Consider the following 22486-nt stretch of genomic DNA (forward strand, 5'->3'; position numbering starts at 1 on the left):
AATAGGGTGGGAGGTAATTTAATTATAATTAATTAAATATGTAAATGTATTAATTGGTAGTAATAATTAATTAATTGGTAATTAAATATTATATGTTAATTATTTAAAATGTAATTGGTAATTAATTTAATTTAATTTATTAATTGCTAATTATGTAAATTAAAATAATGTATTTCCTGTAGCGGGTTGTGGGTTTATAGGGGAATAGGGTGGGAAGTAATTTAAGTATTATTTATTAAATATGTAAATGTATTAATTGGTAGTAATATTTAATTAATTGGTAATTAAATAATATTTGTTAATTAATTAAAATGTAATTGGTAATTAATTTAATTTAATTGATTAATTGCTAATTATGTTAAATTAAAGGGGTATTTTTAGGGTTCAGGGTCAGTTTTTAGTTTTTGGGTAAAGGGGTATTTTTAGGGTTCAGGGTCAGTTTTTAGTTTTTGGGTAAAGGGGTATTTTTAGGGTTCAGGGTCAGTTTTTAGTTTTGGGTAAAGGGGTATTTTTAGGGTTCAGGGTCAGTTTTTAGTTTTTGGGTAAAGGGGTATTTTAGGGGTTCAGGGTAAGTTTTTAGTTTTTGGGTAAAGGGGTATTTTTAGGGTTCAGGGTCAGTTTTTAGTTTTTGGGTAAAGGGGTATTTTTAGGGTTCAGGTTCAGTTTTTAGTTTTTGGGTAAAGGGGTATTTTTAGGGTTCAGGGTCAGTTTTTAGTTTTTGGGTAAAGGGGTATTTTTAGCGTTCAGGGTCAGTTTTTAGTTTTTGGGTAAAGGGGTATTTTTAGGGTTCAGGGTCAGTTTTGGGTTTTTGGGTAAAGGGGTATTTTTAGGGTTCAGGGTCAGTTTTTAGTTTTTGGGTAAAGGGGTATTTTTAGGGTTCAGGGTCAGTTTTTAGTTTTTGGGTAAAGGGGTATTTTTAGGGTTCAGGGTCAGTTTTGGGTTTTTGGGTAAAGGGTTTTTTTAGGGTTCAGGGTCAGTTTTGGGGTACAGGGGTACAGGGGTACAGTGTAAAAATAAAGTAAAATTAAATTTACATCAATTTAATTTAATGAAATTAAATTAAATTAAATAATATTTAAATAATTTTAAATAATTTAAATTTAAAAAAATTATTATATACTTACCAATACTTACGTTGTAATGGTAGTGCATTGTAAAAGTTGCGTTGTAACGTCATATATCCACTGTTGCACTCTTTGCAGTGGGAATAGTAATTTTTACTCTTTTGTATTTGTACGTTAATAATATTGGCTATTATTTAATTACATTTTGTTACTATATATATATATGTTTTAAGAAATATGATTAAAAAAATATTATTTTTTTACTTTCATTAATTATTAAATTATTAAAAGTTATTTTAAGTATTGTTAATTATATTTTAGTAATTAATTTTTTATATTAATGTAATTAAACATTGTTTTTATTAAAGTCGATATTTTTTACAACTATCTTTTTGTTAACGATATTTTGTACTCGATATTTTTGTACTTACCTGTTTGTACATACAAACTCGATATTTTGGTTGTAGATATTTTCTCGTCGATATTTTGGGTAGTCGATATTTTGGTAGCCGATATTATTTCAGTGATCCAGATTAAATGATATATGCCACTTGATGCCAACATTTCAATTTGCAAATTGATCTTAAGGTCATCTCAAATCTCCTTTATATTGTCTCCAAATCCAAAGTTCCAGTTCCACGGCGGTATGTGCTCGCTAAGGGCCAGGGAGGAATCGTTGAGGTACAACCCTGGAACTAACAAGACGGGAAATGCCCGGGTGTAGGTTCCTCCTCCCTGCCGGTCCCATGAAGTAATTGACTTCATGATTTTATGTTCCCAAAGGTCTACGAAACTTCACAAGACTTTCTTGGTATAACCGTGAGTTGTACCATATCGTTCTGTTCCACAGGTTAGGGTGCGCCTTAGCGAGCGCATACTGCTGTGGAACCTTGTATAGGTCCTGACAAATGCTTTGCAAATAGCACCTGAAAGTAGAAACATGTTGACCAATTCCTAAAAAACACCCTAAATCGGATGCTACCAGTTTCTTTATAGAACTGGTCTACACCTGTCTAACTCATTTTAATGGCCTTTGGTCGACCTTTAATAAATTAGTTGATAGGCTAGTACCAAATAACTTTTAATCTCACTTTTTCACTTTCATCACCTGTGCACACACGCATTCTGAACATCCTGCTCCGCTGTAACCAGGCGTAGAAGCACACCAGGGAAGCATTCTGCTTCTCTGGTGGAACCCTATGATGAAGCATGCCACCGACTAGGTCGGTGAGTGAGGGTTCCTTTTACAAACACTGGTTATGTTTATCTTCTTCTGTTGTTTAGAGCGACCATTCCTAGGTTGCCACTTTAGTCACTCTTTTGTTGTTATCTACATCATTCATAATACAGGACTTAAATGTTTCCCCAATAGAAAATTCACTGTCATGTTTCTGAGCCCAATTATGAATTGGCTAAAATGGTAAATTTACCCGTAATCCTGATAATTACTGTAGGCAATCACACTTTAAACTATGTTTTGCCTGAAATTTGGATTTTTGGACTATGGATAGTCGGCATTCTTGACAATGGGGCAGTTGAGCTGCAAGACCGGTGCTAAAACTGCATGTGCCCTTCCCTAAAAGTTGAAAACATTATTGCTTTTAAATTGACATGATGTTTGACAATTTTGTAAGTCTACAGTCAGTCAGTCAGTCAGTCAATTATCTTTATTCGATTATTAAAAATCATAAAAGAACGAGCAATGATACATAACAACATTTCATTTCATCAAGACACGTATTAATATAGAGCAAAATAGTTTAAAAAAAAAAAAAACCTAAAATCACATTATACAGAATAAATTATACATTAATATTAAAAAGAGTAAAATCGATAAGATATAAAAGGTAAACATTAACCTGGGACAAGGTGCCTAATTTTAGAACGGTGCTTATTTGTACGTACACCTGCAACCAAAAAGCTAGCAACATGAAATGCTACTTTTAAATTCGGAAGAAGTTGCAGGAACAACAAAGCTGGTTTTACCTGTGTAAAACCCAAATTGCACAGTATTGGCAGCAAATATTTTTTCCTATTGTCTTGATAATGGCCGCAGAAGAAAATAAAGTGAGTCGTGTCCTGGATGGAAAAATTATCGCAATCGCATGGTTCAGCATTTTCAGGTCTAGTCCACTTTTTAAAATTACCCAGAATGTAGTGGATCAAGTCCAGACGGAATCTTGTTAAGAGGAAACGATGGTATGGTTTGTTTACCAATAAGAGGTATGGTTCCATTCCTGGGACTGTTATTAACATACAATATTTCCTGACCGTAGGTTTATTTAAGTCTGTAGCTTCCCTCTCCAAAACATAATGATTTGTCAGGAGATTTTTAACTGCTTTTAAGTCTTCCTGACTTATCAAATGAGGAGAAGAGAAAAGTTCAGGTCGGCCAATTAATGTCAACTGAGTCTGAACATATTTTAGCCATGGAATATTGCGTGCTCTATCCAGGGCTAAACAATCTTTAAGGATTGAATGGTTTAAAGTAAGCTCCTGGTTTAACCAGACTTTCAACCATCCAATAACTGGGGCTGATTTCAAAAGGTCGGTAATATAGCCCAATCCAAGCTCTGAGTGTATTATGTATGTGGAGGTTGATTGAGGGACAGAAAGCAGAGTTCTCAAAAATTTATTTTCTACTTTCTGGATTTTATCAGACTCATGATTTGTATACCCCCAAATGACAGAGCCATATTGAGCAACCGACAGACATTTAGCTTTGTAGACCTTTATAATGCTTTCCATGGGACGGGCTCCAAGTTTTCTGGCAAAACCAAGCAACCCAGCAGCCGCTCTTGCTACAGCGTTGTTTTTAGCCAAAAGTTGGGGACCCCACGTGCCCTTTTCATCAAATATCACTCCTAAGTAGGGAAAGGATGGAACTCTCCTAACCTCTTTCCCAGCACAGAAAAAAGACTTAGTCTTTCTTTTCCTGCCTGCAGCTCCAGCTATCATGACATGGGATTTTTCTACATTAGTTTTCATGTCCAAAGAGGACATAAACTCCCCAAATGATGAAAGGAGTTTATTTAATGCCACTCCGGAGCGTGCTAAGAGGACAGCATCGTCCGCGTACAGGAGGACAGGTATCTTTATCTCACCTGCACGCGGGATGTCAGTATGAGAATCTGCCAGAACTGCCTCGAGCTCATTTATATAGAGAGTAAAGAGGAGGGGGGCAAGGATACATCCTTGCCCAACCCCCCTCTCTGACTTAAAGTGACAGGTGCATCTTCCTTCACTAGTCACCCTGACCGAGTTTTTGAGATCTCTGTGTAGCTCCGCCAGATACCTCACCAAAGGGGCATCAATGCCCATGGACAGAAGGACCCCCCACAGCTTAGCCCTGTTAACCAGGTCAAAAGCTGAGGAGAGGTCCATAAAGGCCATGTACAGAGAGCCCCCCTTGGCAGTAACATATTTATTTATGATCAGTTCTAGATTTAAACACTGATCTAGAGTTCCTCTTTTGGCTCTAAAACCATATTGTGCATTTGACAGGGCACCCTTCCCTTCTAAAAGCTGATTCAGTCTTCCTAAAAGGACTCTCCCTAGGATTTTAACACTAGAATCAATGAGGGAGATTGGCCTGTAACAGGCCGGGTCTGTCCTTTGTCCCTTTTTAAAAATCGGTATTATGGTAGACTTAGACCAGCTAGTAGGGAAGATAAAATTTCTTGTGGCATTAAAAATATTAGTGAGAATTTTGGTACTTAATTCGGGGGCACTCTTAAAGAAATCTGCTGGAACCCCGTCGGGGCCCGGTGCCTTTTTCGAGTGTGTGTCACTAATAGCTTTTTTTACCTCATCAGTGCTAAAAGGTGGGATAGTAACTGCTACTTGTGTAGACTGTATTTCATAACCTGAAATGTTATCAGGGCAGCTATAGATGTTACTGAAATGTGTAACCCACTGTTCATCAGGTATGGTGCAATCTGCTCTCTTCTTCTCTATACCCACAAAAAAAGGGTGGTTTATTATCGCCCAAAATCTAGAGCTATCCCTCTGTATGTCGGGCGACAATAGATCGTTCCAGGCCTCATTTTTGATTTCAGATTTCCTCGTCCTGATAGCATCATTATATTTTTTTCTCAATGATGCTATCAGTTCTTTTTCTCTTGGTTTGTTTTTTAGAGCCTTTAGGAGGATCGAATGAGCCTTGGAACAATTTGAATCGAACCACTTTGGGCCCCTGTTTGTATTAGGCTTATTTTTTACAGTCAGGTCCAAATTGACCTGATGGCAAATAACGCTAAAAGCTTCTATCAGAGTGGTAACAGAGTTATTATTATCCAAACAGATTGCAACCTCCTTCTCTACTTTAGCCAGGGAATCCTGTATGAAGGTAATTGGGGTTACTTGGTCCCATTTCAGTCTGCGGTTCTGGTCTCCCAGCACTAGGTCAGTCACACATAAAACTTCAGATTCTCTTTTCCCTAAAACTCCCTGAGATGCAATCTCTAAAATTACTGGGTTGTGGTCACTAAAAACTGAAATTTCTACCTTGTAATCAGACACTTCAGGCAAAATACCGGACGATAAAAAAATATAGTCCACAATTGTGCCGGTATTAATACCCACATATGTTGGTAGCTTCAGACATGTGTTACTACTATGAAATTCATAAAGATTAAAAGTTGCTAAGAGTGATTCCAAAGCCTCTCCACGTGGTGAGTGTTCAAAGTGCAGAGTAGGGAGGTAAGGGGGGAAATCCTCATATTCCACGCGGCAATCCATATTACATGGGTGAATATTACAGTCTCCCATGAGAATTACGTCAAAACCATGAACACTATTCTCACTGTGGATGGACAAGAAATCCTCTAAAGCTACCAAGTGCTCGTTCAAGATTTGACTGACAGGAGAATTATAAAAATTTACAAATAATATAGGCTGTGAGTTTTGTATGGTTAATTCAACCGCTAAGATATTTGTTGAGTTTGTTTTAATCTGTCTTGGTTTCCCTTTTAAATCTAAGGAAATATATATAGCCAAGCCCCCCTTTGCCCTTCCAGAGCTGCTAGGTACTGCAGGTACAAAGAATTGAGAAAAGCAGTCTAAAACAAGTTTGTCGGACCTTTCCCAAGTTTCTTGGAAGGCAAGAACGTCGCTGGTTCTGACCATCTCCAACCAGTTCTTATCGTCGAATTTAGATCTGATTCCAGCGACGTTCCAGCTCAAAATTCTGCAGGTCCTGGCAGCTATAGGTTTTGGATCTAAATTCCCAGAGACGTGCAAAGGACTCTCATCATTTGTATCTTTTCTAAGAGAGAGTCAATCGTTCTGATCCATGAAGGACAATGGGGCGTAGCGATTGAATAATTGAAGAGGTTCTACGAAAGAATTTTGCTGCGGTAGAAGGGGGTATTGAACCAATACATTATGTCTTGCGTCTTGCACCCTTCTAGAATTAAAGTCCCACGATCTATCCCACCCTGGTGCAGGAGTCCTTGGGTGAGTGACATTCTGTTGCTCCCCATAGAAGAACTTCAGGGTCAGGGGAACAACAGTACCCTGTCTGCGTTGAGGAGGGAATAAGTTAGCAAGTATGTTAGGCAATGCATTTTGATTTGTGAGGCTCACTGTCACACAGTCCCCTTTAAACTTTTTTGGCCGATTGCCCAGCCAGGGGACCCTGGTTGCTGACTGAATTACGTTTGCCAATTGTTGTTTTCCCCCTGGGGCAAACCGCATATTACTAGTTAGCCAATGCAGAGCCTTACTTGTAAGGGAGGTAGAGCTTTCCACTGTTCCCCCTTCCAGGGGAGGGACATTTGCTAACACAAGGACCACTGGTGTAGCCTCAACTAAAAATTGTAAGGGGTCCGTGGGGTGAGCAGTTACTGGGGGTAAGCTTACAGGGGGACTAATGTCTGTTGGGATGTTAATTAAAAGAGGGCCCTCATTAGTAGTGGTTGATGATGTTGAAGGTTGGGGCAATAGATTTTCAACAGGCAATTGAATCCCTACACCATCACTTACAGTCTCAGTAACCACATTATCCCCTGTATTATTACTAAAGTTAGTAATTATGGTGGTAATGTTTTCTACCCCTCCTGCGATCGTAGTATGGAGACCACCCAATCTTTTGATCTCCACTTGCAGTTTATCAATTTTAGATATTAAAGGCTTTACAATGGTGTTAATATTTAACTCAAATAAGTTAGCAATCCTTTCATAAAGTGTGTCCTCAAAGTTATGATTTTGTATATCCTCCACTAAGTTGACTTGCTTTTTCTTTGGGGTGGTAGCCTTCTTCCTTCTTGTCCCTGGACGTAGTCCACCCTGCTTAGGTGGATTCTTAGTACATAAACGTCTTGGCCTTATTGTGCGCCCTTTAGGTGTCTGCTCATCAGATGTAACTCGAGCATGTCTCTCCTGGCCAGAGTCATTGTCAGAGTCACTTTCGGCCTGTACGTTAGGGGCCTCAGAGGCTGGGAGTACAATATCAAGTGCACTGTTTAATCCTTGGGAAATAGGGCCACTGATTATGCTGTCCTGATTGATTTCCTGCAAAATAGTGTCGTCAATCAGGATAGATGCAGTCGGGGACAAACAACAAAGGTCTGGAGATTGGCTTAACCCAAGGGAAGTTCTCCTCTGCGTGTTTATTTTCTTCACAGTCTGAACAAGGTAGTTGTCAAGAGTATTTTGTGAGGCTTCCTTCAGTTTCGCAGACATATTTACAATATACTCACAGTCTAAATTTGGAATTAAAACAAAAACTGATAGGAAAGTCAGTAAACTTTGAGTCTTACTTGCATGTAAGTCCAGCAGCGTTTCTGGCCCTGCCCCTGCCTCTTCCTGCCGATGAGGGCCGTAGAGGGCCCGCCCTTTGCCCGGGCTTCGCCCCGGGCGTCCCGCTCACGTCCCGCGATGCGGGGGTGACTGCCAATTTATCGCGCCTCCTGGCGCTCCCTCCCCGCTTCTGCGACGTCAGGGACGCGCCGCCGCAAGGCCTGCCGGGTGTTGGAGTCCCCGGAGCGGCGACGCGATGTTGGGATGCTTCCTGACTCTCGGCGGTGGCGGCTGGTTCTCCTGGCTGCTGTAGTGACTCTCGGCGGTGGCGGCAGGTAAGTGGTGCTTTCAGTCTACAGTCAAATGTGCACAAATGGTTCAGACTGCTTGAGTTGCAAATTACAAATCTTCAGCATTTACCAACCCCTCCACCCTTCCCCCCCCCCCCACACACACACACACACATTTGGGTCATAAGCTGAGGGATATCAATGCAACAAGATATGGGTGTTAGAAGTAAACCTAATTTTGTTTCTACATTTAAAACGACAGATTTATTACTGTGCATGTCAGCTGTACTTATGCTTTTCAAAAGGTATTCCTAGCTAGCTAGTGCTTGAACTGGAAATCTAAGCTGTGCATATACTTACATTTAAAAAGGTATCATAAGCTCAATAGCTATGCTATAAGTAAGCAACGACACTCTTTGAAAAATGTGCAGTATGCTAACACCTATTTTTCAGAGTAAATAGGGAGAAAACTAATTCCCGTGACATATAGCTTTTTAATTAACGAGATATTATTGTATATGCTGCAAAGCGGAATTTATAAGTTGACATATTTTTTGTCTTTTAATTAAGCATTTTGTAGTGGTTGCCATAATACCTGTGCTGTGGTTTCCATAATACTTTTCCTGTCTTTACGACCCCCTATGAATCATAGATAATTAGAACGATTTGCACCTCCTCCCCCTCAGGAGAGTAAATCAACAGAAACTGATCAAATCAACCAGTTCATGTACTTCCATTTCCTGCTGTTGTCGCAGATAAATATGAATGGGGACACATCACACTTTCTTTCTAATGAAGGAAGGACGGCGGTCTCACGGATTAGGAGGAGCCTCTTTTCGCAGATGGAGAAAGCATGCCCGAAAAGGAAGTCATTTTGGGGCATATTAGCAAAAACCTCGTTAAAATTATCGCCGTTTAAACTGCCACTAAAATGGCGATAATGGGCTCGCTAATATGCGTTATAGAATTCCAATAGAAGCCCAGGTTAGATGTCCTGCTCATCTAACCTGGGCTTCTATTGGAATTCTATAAGGCATATTAGCAAGCCCATTATCGCCGTTTTAGCGGCAGTTTCCTGCCGCTAAAACGGCGATAATTTTAATGAGTTTCTTGCTAATATGCCCCGTAGTTTCTTATTTCAACCATTACTCGACGCCCATGAAGTCTTCCCGGATTGTTTGGGGGCTTTTGAAACACCGAGGGAGACTTTACGTAATAATTGGTAAAGACCTGGACAATTTTTTATCATCCCCTCTTTTTTTAAACAATTACGTTTGCTACTTGGGAGTGAAGCTGTTTTTAAAGAATACCATATCCTAAAAACTCTTCCCTAGTGGCCTTGTTTGAAAATCATAGACTGCTCATGTTCATTTTTCCTTAAATAATCCTCTGATTTAAAAAGTGTCCCAATTGGTATTCAAATAACTCGTATCAGATAAAGTCTGTTCTTCATAGTGAAACTGTTTTTGTCAACTTTAATCTGTTGATTTGTTTTAACTGTAATGTTGCTTTGTTGTTAATCGTGCACCACATTTAATTTTATCACAGAAAGGCCTTTGTGTTTGTTCCAAGCTACCAATTGTAAACTTGGGATTCCTTTCAGAAAGCTATTATTACCTGCTACTCTAACAGCCCATTATAATACATCCATGTCAACAATACCCTTTTAAGCTAACAATCAATTTGCCCAAAAATCGATTTGCCTCCTTTTTCATGTCATATACACTGTATATTTATTTTCTGAAATTCTAAACCATAATAATGATACTGGAATGCCCTATAAACATTATTTATCGAAGTGGCTTTAAAATATTTTTCAACTAACTGGGAGCAGTTCTCCTTGCCCTCAAAGTGCGTGAGTATACTTAGAAAAAACATAAAGCAGTTTTCATGATAGAAATGAAAACAAATAACATTGTCAAGCAACAATATTTTGACTAGTGATAGCTTCATGTGTACCTGCATGGAATTCTGCCCAATAAAAAAAAAAGGTGAAAAAACGTACTGAAGCAAAGGTTTTTATATTGAATGTGCAATTGATTTATGCTGGGCCAATTGATACGTCTTATCATTAATCTCATTAATACTTTAAATTACCAATTAAAACATGTCATTGAACCCAACCTCATTGTCCGCAAGATCTTGTATCTGATCTTAACATAAAGATGTAATTTGTTCATAGATTTTTATGCAGTTTGTAACAGAGGTCGTACCCTTCTACCAATTCTCGGATTAAATCTGAACGAAATGAGTACATCTCTTACCCCTTATGTGCATCCATCCATATCCTAGGGTGGTGCCTCACTACTTACAAATAAGGCCAAACGCACCTCTGTTGAAAATCCGGCCTGTGTATGTGAAAGATCTAAACAACTTCTGCCCTATTTTTCAGCCATTACCATCCTTACCAAAACCATGGGAATCTGCATGGAAACACATTGCATGGCACCACCACAAATAAACTATATACAAATAAAGCCCATGCAGGGTATTATAGGGCATTCCCAGGAGAGAGCAGTGCATATAAATGAGCAAACTTCAATAGGGAAGTGGTGAGGCTACAACTTTTCTTTTTTTTAAAACTTGAGTGCCTTGGTTCCGCCCCAAAGTAACTATGGGCCCTATTACAATTCTGGCGGTCTTCCAACTGCTAGACTCACAGTGGCGCAGCAGTGGCGGTCCACCACCTGCCATATTACAACTTCTAAAGTAATTGCAGTGGTGGACTGTCGGCTGTGCCAGGGAACAGTAGGAACGCCACAATGCAATATGCTAAGCGGGCCTTTTCATGGCAGAGCCCGGCCATTAAAAAGCTGGCGGTGAAGGGACAAAGGGGGGTCGTACAGGGCCCCCAATCTCCCTGCCACAGGGATACTTTCAGGGGGGCACAACTGTGCCCCCGTCTGTACCCCCATAAAGTTGCAGCACGGCATGGACGTCCACGTCCATGCCTTGCTGGAACTTTTTTGAAGTTCCCATTGCAGTGCCTGTTTTCCAGGCAACGCCATGGGAATAGCAAAGGACTGCCCACCGCATTACAAGTTACACATTTTTGACTCTTAATACAGTCAGCAATGCTTGCACGGCTTTGGCGTTGTGGAGGCGGCATTGCACTGTCACCTCTGCGCCAAAGTCTTAATAAGGCCCTATAATTCACACCCTTGCCATGCACTGCTACTTACCTCACATATTACATCACTAATGACATGTTCTATCACAACATTTATACCATCACTGCAACATCTGAAATGACATCATTGATTAAAACACTGTGCATAGTGGGGGAGCGAGCTATAGTTACTTTAGGGCACGAGTTACAGTTGCTTTACGTAACTATAACTGGTAAATTTCAGTGGTTTTGTTTGTTTAAAATGCTATATTTTACATTAACATTGTCAGTTGTCACCTAACTATAACGTACTTTTAACCCAATTTTTTTTAAATATATGTTTAAAAACTACCACATAAATTTATCAATTTTAGTTTGCTGAGAACACTATAACTTGGGTAGTATAACATCACTTAAACATTTTTTTTCAGGAGTGGGCAGATCTAGCGGAGTTTCACTCCGCGGGTTTCCACAAAATGTACCCAAATTCCGCAGAGTTCTGCGAGCAGGCGGAGTGATTGGAAAAAAAGTAGTACTGCACACCACACACTACAATGCTCACTGTGATCCTAGGTCCTGCCTCCTGGCCTCTTGGCACACAGCTACCAGTGGCCATGTCCTGTGAGTATCCAACATGGGAACATCTATGTTGTATGCACTTCTATGCACTTCTATTCCCACAGTCCATCACCCGCCCCATATGACCAAGTATGTCTGAGTCCTACCACTCATAGGATCTTTAGTAGTTTCCCCTGTCAGCCCGATCGAGCTGACTCTGGGCTGGGTCTGCTGCTGGTGCTGCTGTCCATGTCGATGGCGCAGGGCTGGCTGTACTCAGAGACATGGACAGGGGCGGATGAGGGGGTACCGGAACACGAGAGATGCTGGAGCAGGACACCGAGGCTCATGGAGCTCAGATGCTGCGGGGAGACCAGGCACCGTGGAGACATTGCAGAGAAACGGATGCAAGCCCGCACTCTGTAGTAGTTAGAGAAAACAGCCAATGTGGTGGGCTTCCCCGGGTGAGCAGCCTAAGGGCCGCCATCCCTGGTGACAGACAGAGGGACTGGAGGGGAGACCTGAGGAGTGTACTGGTGTGTGACAGTGGAGGCTGAGGGGCACAGCTAGGGATACTGGTCTGGTACCCCACTCCGAGGGGTGGTGGAGTTCACTGATGGGTGGCACAGTCCGGGATCAGGTGCTTGAGGCAGAGCTACCATTCGCTACAGTAATAAATGTGTAACAGTAAACAAATGATGGATGGAATGCTGACAATGCAAACATTCTCCCCCAGTCAAAAGATCTGGGTTAAATCCATTGTTCTTTTGCCCACTACGCCTCCACAGTTTGGACCCACCCATATGCAAATCATTCTTGGCCCTGTGCTCCATGGGAACAGTCCAGACCAAACTGCCAGGCCTGGTCCTCCCTGGACCGGAAACAAGCATCCTCTGACAGGTTTCAGGGTATGTCACCCTTCTTCAGCCAGGCTAGCTTGAATCCAGTGGCACAGTGAGCAAGGAACCCACGTCTGGGCATAACCATCCCACTTTAGGGCGAAAAAGTGTTACAGCAAATAAATGATGGATGGAATGCTGACAATGCAAACATTCCCCCCTAGTCAATAGATCTGGGTTAAATCCATCATTCTTTTGCCCCCTTTGCCACCCCAGTTTGGACCCAGCCATATGCAAATCAGTCCTGACTCTGTGCCCCATGGGAACAGTCCAGACCAAACCGACAGGCCAGGTCCTCCCTGGACAGGAAACAAGCACCCTGGGACAGGTTTCAGGGTATGTCACCCTTCTTCAGCCAGGCTAGCTTGAATTCAGTGGCACAGTGAGCAAGGAACCCACGTCTCGGCATAACCATCCCACTTAGTGCGAAAAGTGTTACAGAAAACAAATGACGGACGGAATGCTGACAATGCAAACATTCTATCTCAGTCAAAAGATCTGGGTTAAATCCATCGTTCTTTTGCCCACTACACCACCCCAGTTTGGACCCAGCCATATGCAAATCAGTCTTGACACTGTGCACCATGGGAACAGTCCAGATGGAACTGCCAGGCCAGGTCCTCCCTGGACCAGAAACAAGCATCCTGGGACTGGTTGAGGGTGTGTGACCCTTCTTCAGCTAGGCTAGTTTGAAACCAATATCACAGTGAGCAAGGGACCCACGTCTGGGCATACCCACCCCACATAGGGCGAAAAGTGTTACAGCAAACAAATGACGGACGGAATGCTGACAATGCAAACATTCTCCCCTTAGTCAAAAGATCTGGGTTAAATCCATTGTTCTTTTGCCCACTACACCACCCCAGTTTGGACCCAGCCATATGCAAATCAGTCTTGACACTGTGCCCCATGGGAACAGTCCAGACCAAACTGCCAGGCCAGGTTCTCCCTGGATTGTAAACAAGCATCCTGGGATAATATTAATAGTGGCACATTGCTAGAGCACCAAGGAAAGGCCTTGATAAAATAGCATTTTGGGGGTTGTGGTCCAGCAAGAGGATTGTGATCGGCGAATGACGTCCTGTCCATAGTGAGGAGCATGGAAATAGAAACAGGATCATCGCTTGGAAGTATCAAAAACGTACGTTTTACCAATAGGACATAATGGTGCTTGAATCTCAACGGCGCCTAAGTGAGCAACTGTAGGGATGGGCTGTGCCACGTCTGTAAACTCTGGAACGCAACGGATGACAGAGTTTTTGTCGAACTCCAGGCTCCAAGCATTGTACGTAGTGGTAAAAACTCTGTGAACTCCTCTGGCGGAGCGGAGTTAGACATCCACCCTTAGTTTTTTTCAGTGAAGTTCTAGGGGTTTTTTGATTATATTTACCAAACTCCCCTGCTGAGCACAGCTAATGGCCATGCTCACCAGTTGGTTGGCTGCAGACCCTGACCTCGGGCCTAGCACTGTACCTAAAATCCCAAAGGCAGCCAACCCCCTGCCATGCACATTCTTCAGCTGTGTGCAGTGGGGCACTAACCACAGAACCTGGTCCGTGGCCAGGCCCTGTGCCCAAACCCCTGCGGACAGCCAGCTACTCCACCTTCCCCATGCACAGCCTTCAGCTCCTACCCCACACGTTATATGATGTTTTAGGACCCTCCTTTTTTTTTGCTCGGCCACTGCTTAATAGGTCACCTCAAAACATTCTATGAAAGAAAGTTTCATGAAAATGTATCAAATGGAACCAATGTTATTGCAAAACAAAAAATACTCTTCCTATGGAAATTCGGTCCTAACTACAACTACACAGTGGTGACCGCCAACCACCGGAGCACTTCTGTTATAACAAATAAGACAGCATTTTTCTTACTTCTGGCAGTGGCCCACTGGTTACACCTTCAATTGATATCAACACACTTATTAGTTTTTCTTACTTCTGGCAGTGGCCCACTGGTTACACCTTCAATTGATATCAACACACTTATTAGTTATCTCTTTTCTCTTTTAAAATTTGTTCTAACAAATAAACCAATAAGTATACCTGTCCAAAGACTTGGTCATACCATAAACATACACATATGATCTACTTATGATCTATTCCATTGCTTAATGAGTTTGTCTCTACTCCTCAATCTTTTTATCCTGATGATGATCGTTTATCGCACTATGGGTCAGTGATGTATCTTACATAATGTCATACCTACCCATTTGCAAATGATGTATAAGCCATTTGACTTATTGCATGTACTTGGACTGGCTCCAGTATTGAATACATGTCAAAACCCACCAAAGAAAGTAAAAAAAAAAAAAATCACTATGAGTTGAAACGCCATTGGCACCTTTGGCAATCAGACTCATTTAGAAATAACTTTGTTTACTATAGTTTTACAAAAGACTTTGGGCCTGATTCTGATGCGGTTAGGAAAGCATTCCCACCTAGGGCCTGATTCTGATGAGGTTAGGAAGACCTCCTAATGGCATTTGCTCCTTCCAAATCATATCGGGAACGTGTCTTCGCCACCCAGGGCCCAAATATGATGCGGTTGCAAACATATGCTCCCATTGAAGTCAATGGGAGTCCAACCAAATAGTATCTGGAAGCATCCGGATACATCATACTGCGACAGTCGGACTCTCCCAATCCTAGTGGGTCGGAAACCATTTCCAAACCGATTTGGTCGGGAAGCTTTCCAACCCGCATCAGAATCAGGCCCTTTGACTCAACTAACAGCAACTACAAATTATTACTGTACCATTGTTTTTTTCCCAGTATTATACACACACCTATAAGTTCTTTCTACTGTTTAAGCACTGTGTGATCACCTGAGCACTGAGCACGGTTTATATGTACAAAAGATAATGAATACAAAGGATTGGATATGGCTGAGGCCATTGTCTACATTTTATTAATTCTATGATAAATCTATTTTTAATGCTTTTAGACAATTATCCCACAAGAAACCATTGTTTGTTTTCTTATGTGTTTATTGTCCATGGTTTTAAGTGGTTTATGAGATGCCCCTGTTCTATACTTCCCTTGCTTATAAATTTGGCACAGTTTTGCAAATCAGCACTAAAGTCTTTGTAAAAATCCTGAGTTTCAATATTTTAAGTTCTGTGTTGATTTGTCAGGGGAAAATGTAATGGGGATGGTAACACTGTGTGTACAATATTAGCTTCGAAAGGAAACTTTCCTCTCTACAATGGCAAAAAACTCTGAACAGAATTATACCAAACTTGGCTTGAAACTAAAGCTTTACTCAGACGTGTGTCTTTGTTTTATCGTTTGTAAATTTGTGGAGAAATGAAAATGACAAAAAGTGGTTGGGCAGGCTTTGAAGGGTTAATCTTAGAAGGACATTTGTTTATCCTAACCTTTCATTTATTTGCAGAGGTTATATTCTGAACCCTAATAAATCTATAAACAACGCCCATGGGGTAAGGGGGCATTTTTTCCATTATTCAATGTGGGATTGCAAACCCAGGGCCTCATTTATGAGAAGTGACACATCGCTGCGTGAAAGCAGAGATGCGTCACTTCTCAGTGCGCCCTCCTTGCGACATTATTTTTTTTTTTTTAAATGTATTTATTGAAGATTGCATAGGAAATCACAGCAGGTACATATTATATCGACATTTGTATGTACAAATAAAGCAAGCATTGTGGGTTCTGCTGTTGCACCTTGAGGAAGGATGAGAGTTTTTTTTTTTTTTAAACAAACCAGTAAAACAGGCTATTGTCACTACACAGATGAAGCAAATCTGCCAATCTCAGCATTTTGTACAGAGTTAGGAATATTCTGACAAAGAAACATATCATATGGAGTCAATACACAAAGTGAAGGACAAATCTTACATCCATACATATAGACACAGGTGAGTGTTTAACACATCGTCTGCCCGGATTGGGCTGGAGCGGGGCACATCATTTATAGGTGGTACAGTTGCATAGATAATAATACAGGATAATCCCAATACCTCACCCCGCATCTTCGCCACCAGTCCATCAGACCCAGACGGGGGGGACTCCGCTCTGTTCCGTGACCATTGCAAGAACAGCTCCCAGAAGTCCCGTGGCCGCGAGGCAGTCGGCATCAGATCCCAATATGCTCCCAGCTGTGTGCGGCCATATGTCACATCCGACAGCCAGTCTGCAAACTTAGGCCGCGTTCTGCGTCCCCATTTTAAAGCCACCTGACGTTTAGCATATAGTAACAGCAAAGCATGCAATTTCCGACTTTTGGGTTCAGTATTCGCCCCCCATCCTAGGACACCGAGGAGCGGGGAAGGACAATCTGCTCTATTCAGAATTTGATTTATAGCTACAAAAATCTCTGTCCAATACCAGTTAGAACCAAACAGTTCCAAGCTACATGCAAAAAGGAAGCTCCCTCTGCCCCACATTTCCAACATTTATCGTCTTCTCTAATACCCATATGGTGTAGAGCCAGTGGGGTGCGGTAAAACCAGTGTAGAAACTTAAAGTGAATTAATCGAAGTTTGTAATTTGGGGAGAGTTCCAATAGCTGTCTACAACAGAATGACCCTCCTTGCGACACGATTGATGCGTCATATTTACTGTATGACGCATCATGTCGCAAGGAGTTACAGATACGTCAATGTATGGCGTAAAAGTGACGCATTGCTGGAATGTGTCACAAAAGTGACGCAACTCCAGTAATGTATCCTTTCACATGGGGCAAGCCCCATGTGAAAGTGCTTGCGTCAGTCTTACGCCTGCTGTGAGGCAGGCGTAAGATTTTGACACATTTGAGTCCTAGAAGTGGCGCAGTGAAATCTGGTAGATTTCACTGCATCACTTCTACGACCCTTTCTTGCGTGGAAACACCCCCACTGCATACATTATACCTGGCGCAGGGATAATGTAGCACAGGGGTTTACAAAGTGACGCATCTACATAGATGCGTCACTTTGTAAATATGGCGCAACAAGGCGCATTTTTTAAACTGCTGGTGCGTCACAAAAAGTGACGCATCAGTGGTGCAAAAGTGACGCAAGAGCTCATAAATGAGCCCCCTAGACTCTGACTTGAAAACTAGAGATTGGCCGGCTGGAACAGGTACAGGAACATTAATGTCGCAGCTGCCATGACAGTGCGGCTCAGTACACATCTTCACAAAAAGATTAAAGGACATGTGAGTAGGTAAAAAGGAGCATCCATTGCCACAAAGAGAATCTCCAAAAGTACAAAATGATAAATAATGGTGACTTGTGTATGCCAAGTTTTCAAGCCAAGTATAGTATGGTCGATAATGGGTTGGTGAACCCAACCCCAGGCTTACGAACGTAGCCAATACAATATTCAGGCCTTGTGTTCAACCTCGGCTTTCAATGGCTGGGCAGTGATGTGATCAACAGGCCTGGCTATGGGGTTAATTCCCCATGCCTGGTCAGGCCCAAGGCTGGGATGAAGGCTGGACCTGCACTCAACCTCCACTGTTGTTTGGGCACTGCCCTTGGCCGAAGTCCAAGCCAGAGGCAGTTGAAGCTCAAGGAGTGTAGGGCGCTAGGCATGGCTTTGGTCTTGCTCCCCAAAACCATCAGGTGAATGATGGTGAATTTCTTGTACTACCTGCACTCAGATCTTTCAGCTCTGCTCCTTTTAAATTCCCTTGGGCAGCTTTCTTCTGAATTCCCACTGAAAAGTGGAGTGAGGCAGGGTTGCATATTGGCACCTTAATTATTTATTTTATATGTATAAATGGATTAACAGCCCATTTATGCACTTCTCACACAGATATTCCCAGAATTGCAGGCTCCCCAGTCCCTGCTTTACTGTATGCTAATGACGCGGTATTGTTAGCTCTCACTCCAAAAGCATTGAGACATCAGGTGGACTGTTTTGCTTCCTTCATGGACAACCTGAATCTAAATACAAATTATTTGAAGTCACACATCATGTCCTTTGGCCCGGGCAAAGTAAGGCTAAATAAAATAAGAATTAAGGGACATATTTTGACAACTGTTGAGAACTTTTGTTATCTAGGATTACATTTTAGTTCAACAAGGTCATGGACTCCCCATCTTGCTCAGGCCTGTGTTAAATTAAATAAAACCGCAGGTACAGTATGCAACCTCATTAGACTGAAAATTAGGGTACTGTGTTTCCACCACTGAAAGTTTACAACTTCCAATGTAACAGTGTAGCCACTTACGGAGCTGAAGTATGGGGCTTCAGTAAATGCTGTTCTCTCCAGGAAGAGGAATACTGCTTTTTTCGACGGTTGCTAGGTACACCGCCATCCACTCCCAGTCTCATTACGCACTTTGAGTTAAACCGGGTTTCTATTGAGGACAAGATTCAGCTGTCACCACTTTTATTATGGGTTAGTATTTGGTTGAACCCAGCTGCTAAACTTTGTAAGGATATTATATTGGACGTTGGATACGGCACACTCCATACCCTGGCTGAGTTATATTGGGATACTCTCTGTTTCCTCAGTGTATCCTGGTGGTTTACCGAACCCTGTCATATCCCCAAAAATGCCAAGGGAGGTGAAGACATTATTTAAGGACTACCATGTAAACATCAGGCTGAACATGAATTATCAAAACCCTCGGTGTTGCATTATTATTGTCTTTTTTATGACAGATGACCTCCCTTTGTATCTGTTGCTCGGCCTGTCAAGATGGTAGCGGTCACTTCTTTTCCGCTTCAGAGCAGGGACAATTTATTGGTCTTTACTTTTTAAACACTTCTTAGACCCAGAGGGGAACATAATATCCTCCCGCCCCTGTTATAATCATTCTGCACAATCCCTATTGCACTTTATGTTCTTTTGTAAATTGCATTGCCTAGCACAAAAGCACTTTCTCAGACCCATGGCTACAGCGGCAGAGGCTAGGCCTCTGCCGCTGTAGAACAGCTCTCCTCCATTTCCAATCCCTGTGCTTACCTGAAATTGTTTTTAGCATTTGTGCCTTTTTGAAAGCAGCACTTAGGGTTAGATACACCATGATGGGCTAGACTGTCAGAATTTTACGTGCAGTATGGTTCAGTACATAGAGTTGGCAGCGATGTAGGGTTTACTCCTGGGGGATAGTAGGAGCACATGGCGGACCCTACTTGAGGTTTTTTGGTCTCTCTCTATCTCCTCCTCATGCTCTTTTAACTGCATCTACTGCCTATAATACTGTTATGGAGCACTGAACTCTGACTTAAACTTGCTCCTTTTTGTTAATTTCAAGCATGGTTATTTAACGTATTATTTGATGTGTTGTTGAACCCTAAAAGTCCTTTATGCACTCATTTTATAACTGTTTTTGACGTACAAACATTTGTAAATTTTTATGTGTGAATATAGCTATGCGTAATATTTCCATGTACTTTTATGGCCTATTGTTCTTTTAGACCAAATCAAGTTTTATTGATTGATTGATTGATTGATTGATTGATTGATAAGCCCATAGAGTCTCAGCAGAGAAGAATTGATACTGGGGCAATTTGGGATTGGATTGCATTATGACTATTATGTATTGTTACCCTAATACTCTTTATGAGTTTCTGTTATTGGTATTTTGCCTTAAGTTCTTGGGCTACAGACAGAGTGAAAGGACACCCCTCCCCACATACATTTAAAGGAGAAAGGACTGACTTCCTTTCCGGCCCTCACAAACGTAAGCTGGACTGACCTCACAATCTCCCGCTTCTTTTTCAATTTTGCAGGGGATTTAGGCTAAAGAACAAAGCTTAGATTGCAACAGAGGTAATTTCTGAAGGTGGAATCCTAGATTAAGTTTCTCTCTTGAGAATTGCACTGATGCAAAGCTAACAGGACATTGTTATAATTTCTTGAAAACCGGCCTCTCTCCAGGTTGGATTTCCAATGCAGATTACTGCGCAAACACCCCCTCCCCCTATATGTATTAGACGAGGAGAGGAAAAATAACAGAAGAGGGCCTGCGAAAGTGATCTCTATTGTGGGACCGAAGCCCGTCAATCACGGAGGCTGACAGGCGCCGAGGATTGACAGACAGGCCCTCTCTCCTGACTTCAGTTATCTGGGGGAATAGGCGAAGCCTCAGCAAGAACATGTTAAATTGCCAAAGTCATTACCGGCCACCAATTACCAAAGAAAAGATAACAAGGTGTATTTTAGAAAAATCGATGCAACAACATGCATTTCAATAAACCCAGTTTTTCACAACTTTAGGAAACAAAAAGAACTATTTAGGGAATACAGGGAAGATTTCGGTGAATACCAAACACATCAGTGAACCAGCAAGCTTTGTAGATTCATCGATATTCGCCTCGTATGTCAGAAGAGAAGCAGAGGTCATTACAAACATAGAGCGTCATCTTTTTTTTTGTTTCTTGGGTATTTTGATGGAAGGGAAACAATACAACAAACTGAGATTCGACCATTGCCTCAGGGCTGCAGACAAAGAGCAAGCAACCCCTTTCTCAGTCGACTGCACACCTTGTTTGGAAAGAGTCCTCGGTTCCTGAGATAAAAACAGAGAGGTACCTACCCCACGGCATGTTTGTACTTCTATTGGGAGAACTTTGTGTTAGATGTGTCCACACAGATGGCGTTGTTAATACTTGTACAACTTTGAACTTCAGACGCCAGCTCACAATAAACATAGGATGGCGCTGTAAAATGTGTTTTTTTCTATAATCTTAACACAGATAATCAGTCCATTAAGTGTTGTGATGGACAGTTTAGGGGACTGATAATAACTGGACCCTGTCGCTAACAGGCAGTGCCTGATTTGTAAAACAATAAGTGCCAGGGCCCCCGTCAGGAGGCCACTGCAGCTTGCACCACCCATTGCCTCTGTCAGCGCTGTCAATGACAGTACCAACACAACTACTAGATATCACACTTCAACAAGTGTGACAATTCAAAATATTCCAGGCCACCGAGCGCTGCAACAATAGCTTGGGTGACAGCTCTTAGTAATTTTTAATGTATATTGAATTATGAAATAAGTGTTGTTATCATCTTTAAATTTGATAAACAGTGCCACCATGTGGCCGAGTGTCATAAAATCCGGTGTTGACAATTAGATGCAGGTGCTGAGCACAGGATACCACCGGCTCAAATTAAGCACTGGAAGGTATTTATTACAACCAGTAAATAACGCTAACCTGTGGTGTGATATTAACCAGATGCTGTAAATCTTCTTATGGCTCTGTGCCCTGGTTCAAGACCACTAATGAAGTAAAATGCGAACCAGTTGCCATGTGCATATTATATGTGGCCTACATTGTTATAATACATGAGAGATTAATAAATCAAGCGCAAAGATATTTTTTACACAGCGCTAATTCTGAGTTTAAGTATTACAAGGTATTCTCATATATGATAATGTAAAAAGGAGGCTCCGTGAAATAAAGTATTCACCTAGGATAACCCAATTTGGTCAAGCAGGGAAGCCGGGAGTCTCTCAAGTTCACTTTCATTGGACTTCACTGCTTCCTGACATCAGAGCATACTCTCCACTGAGCAACTTTAAAACTGCCACAATCCAAAAAGGTTTACAAAGCGTATATTTGGCATTTGTCCCTTCATCTTTTGTTTCGTTATTTGCTGTCCCCTCCTCTAAATACACATTTCTTAGGTAAAACATGTTTATAACCTTTTTTAATTGAGCAATTCAGCCCCTAGATAGGTATCCCTTTCTCTGTTCTGTTTTACATCAAAGGGTAATAATTTGTCTTTAATTCCTGACTCATAACGTTACAGCTTGGGTGATAGGCAGGACCCACATGAAAGCTCGGGTCATTTTGGGCTTGAGGGAGCAAGACAGCAGTGGCTCCTCCGCTAAGGTGGAGAAGCATCTCCCCACTGCAT

Source organism: Lissotriton helveticus, chromosome 3_1 (assembly GCF_964261635.1).
Source record: "Lissotriton helveticus chromosome 3_1, aLisHel1.1, whole genome shotgun sequence".
Lineage (NCBI taxonomy): Eukaryota > Metazoa > Chordata > Amphibia > Caudata > Salamandridae > Lissotriton > Lissotriton helveticus.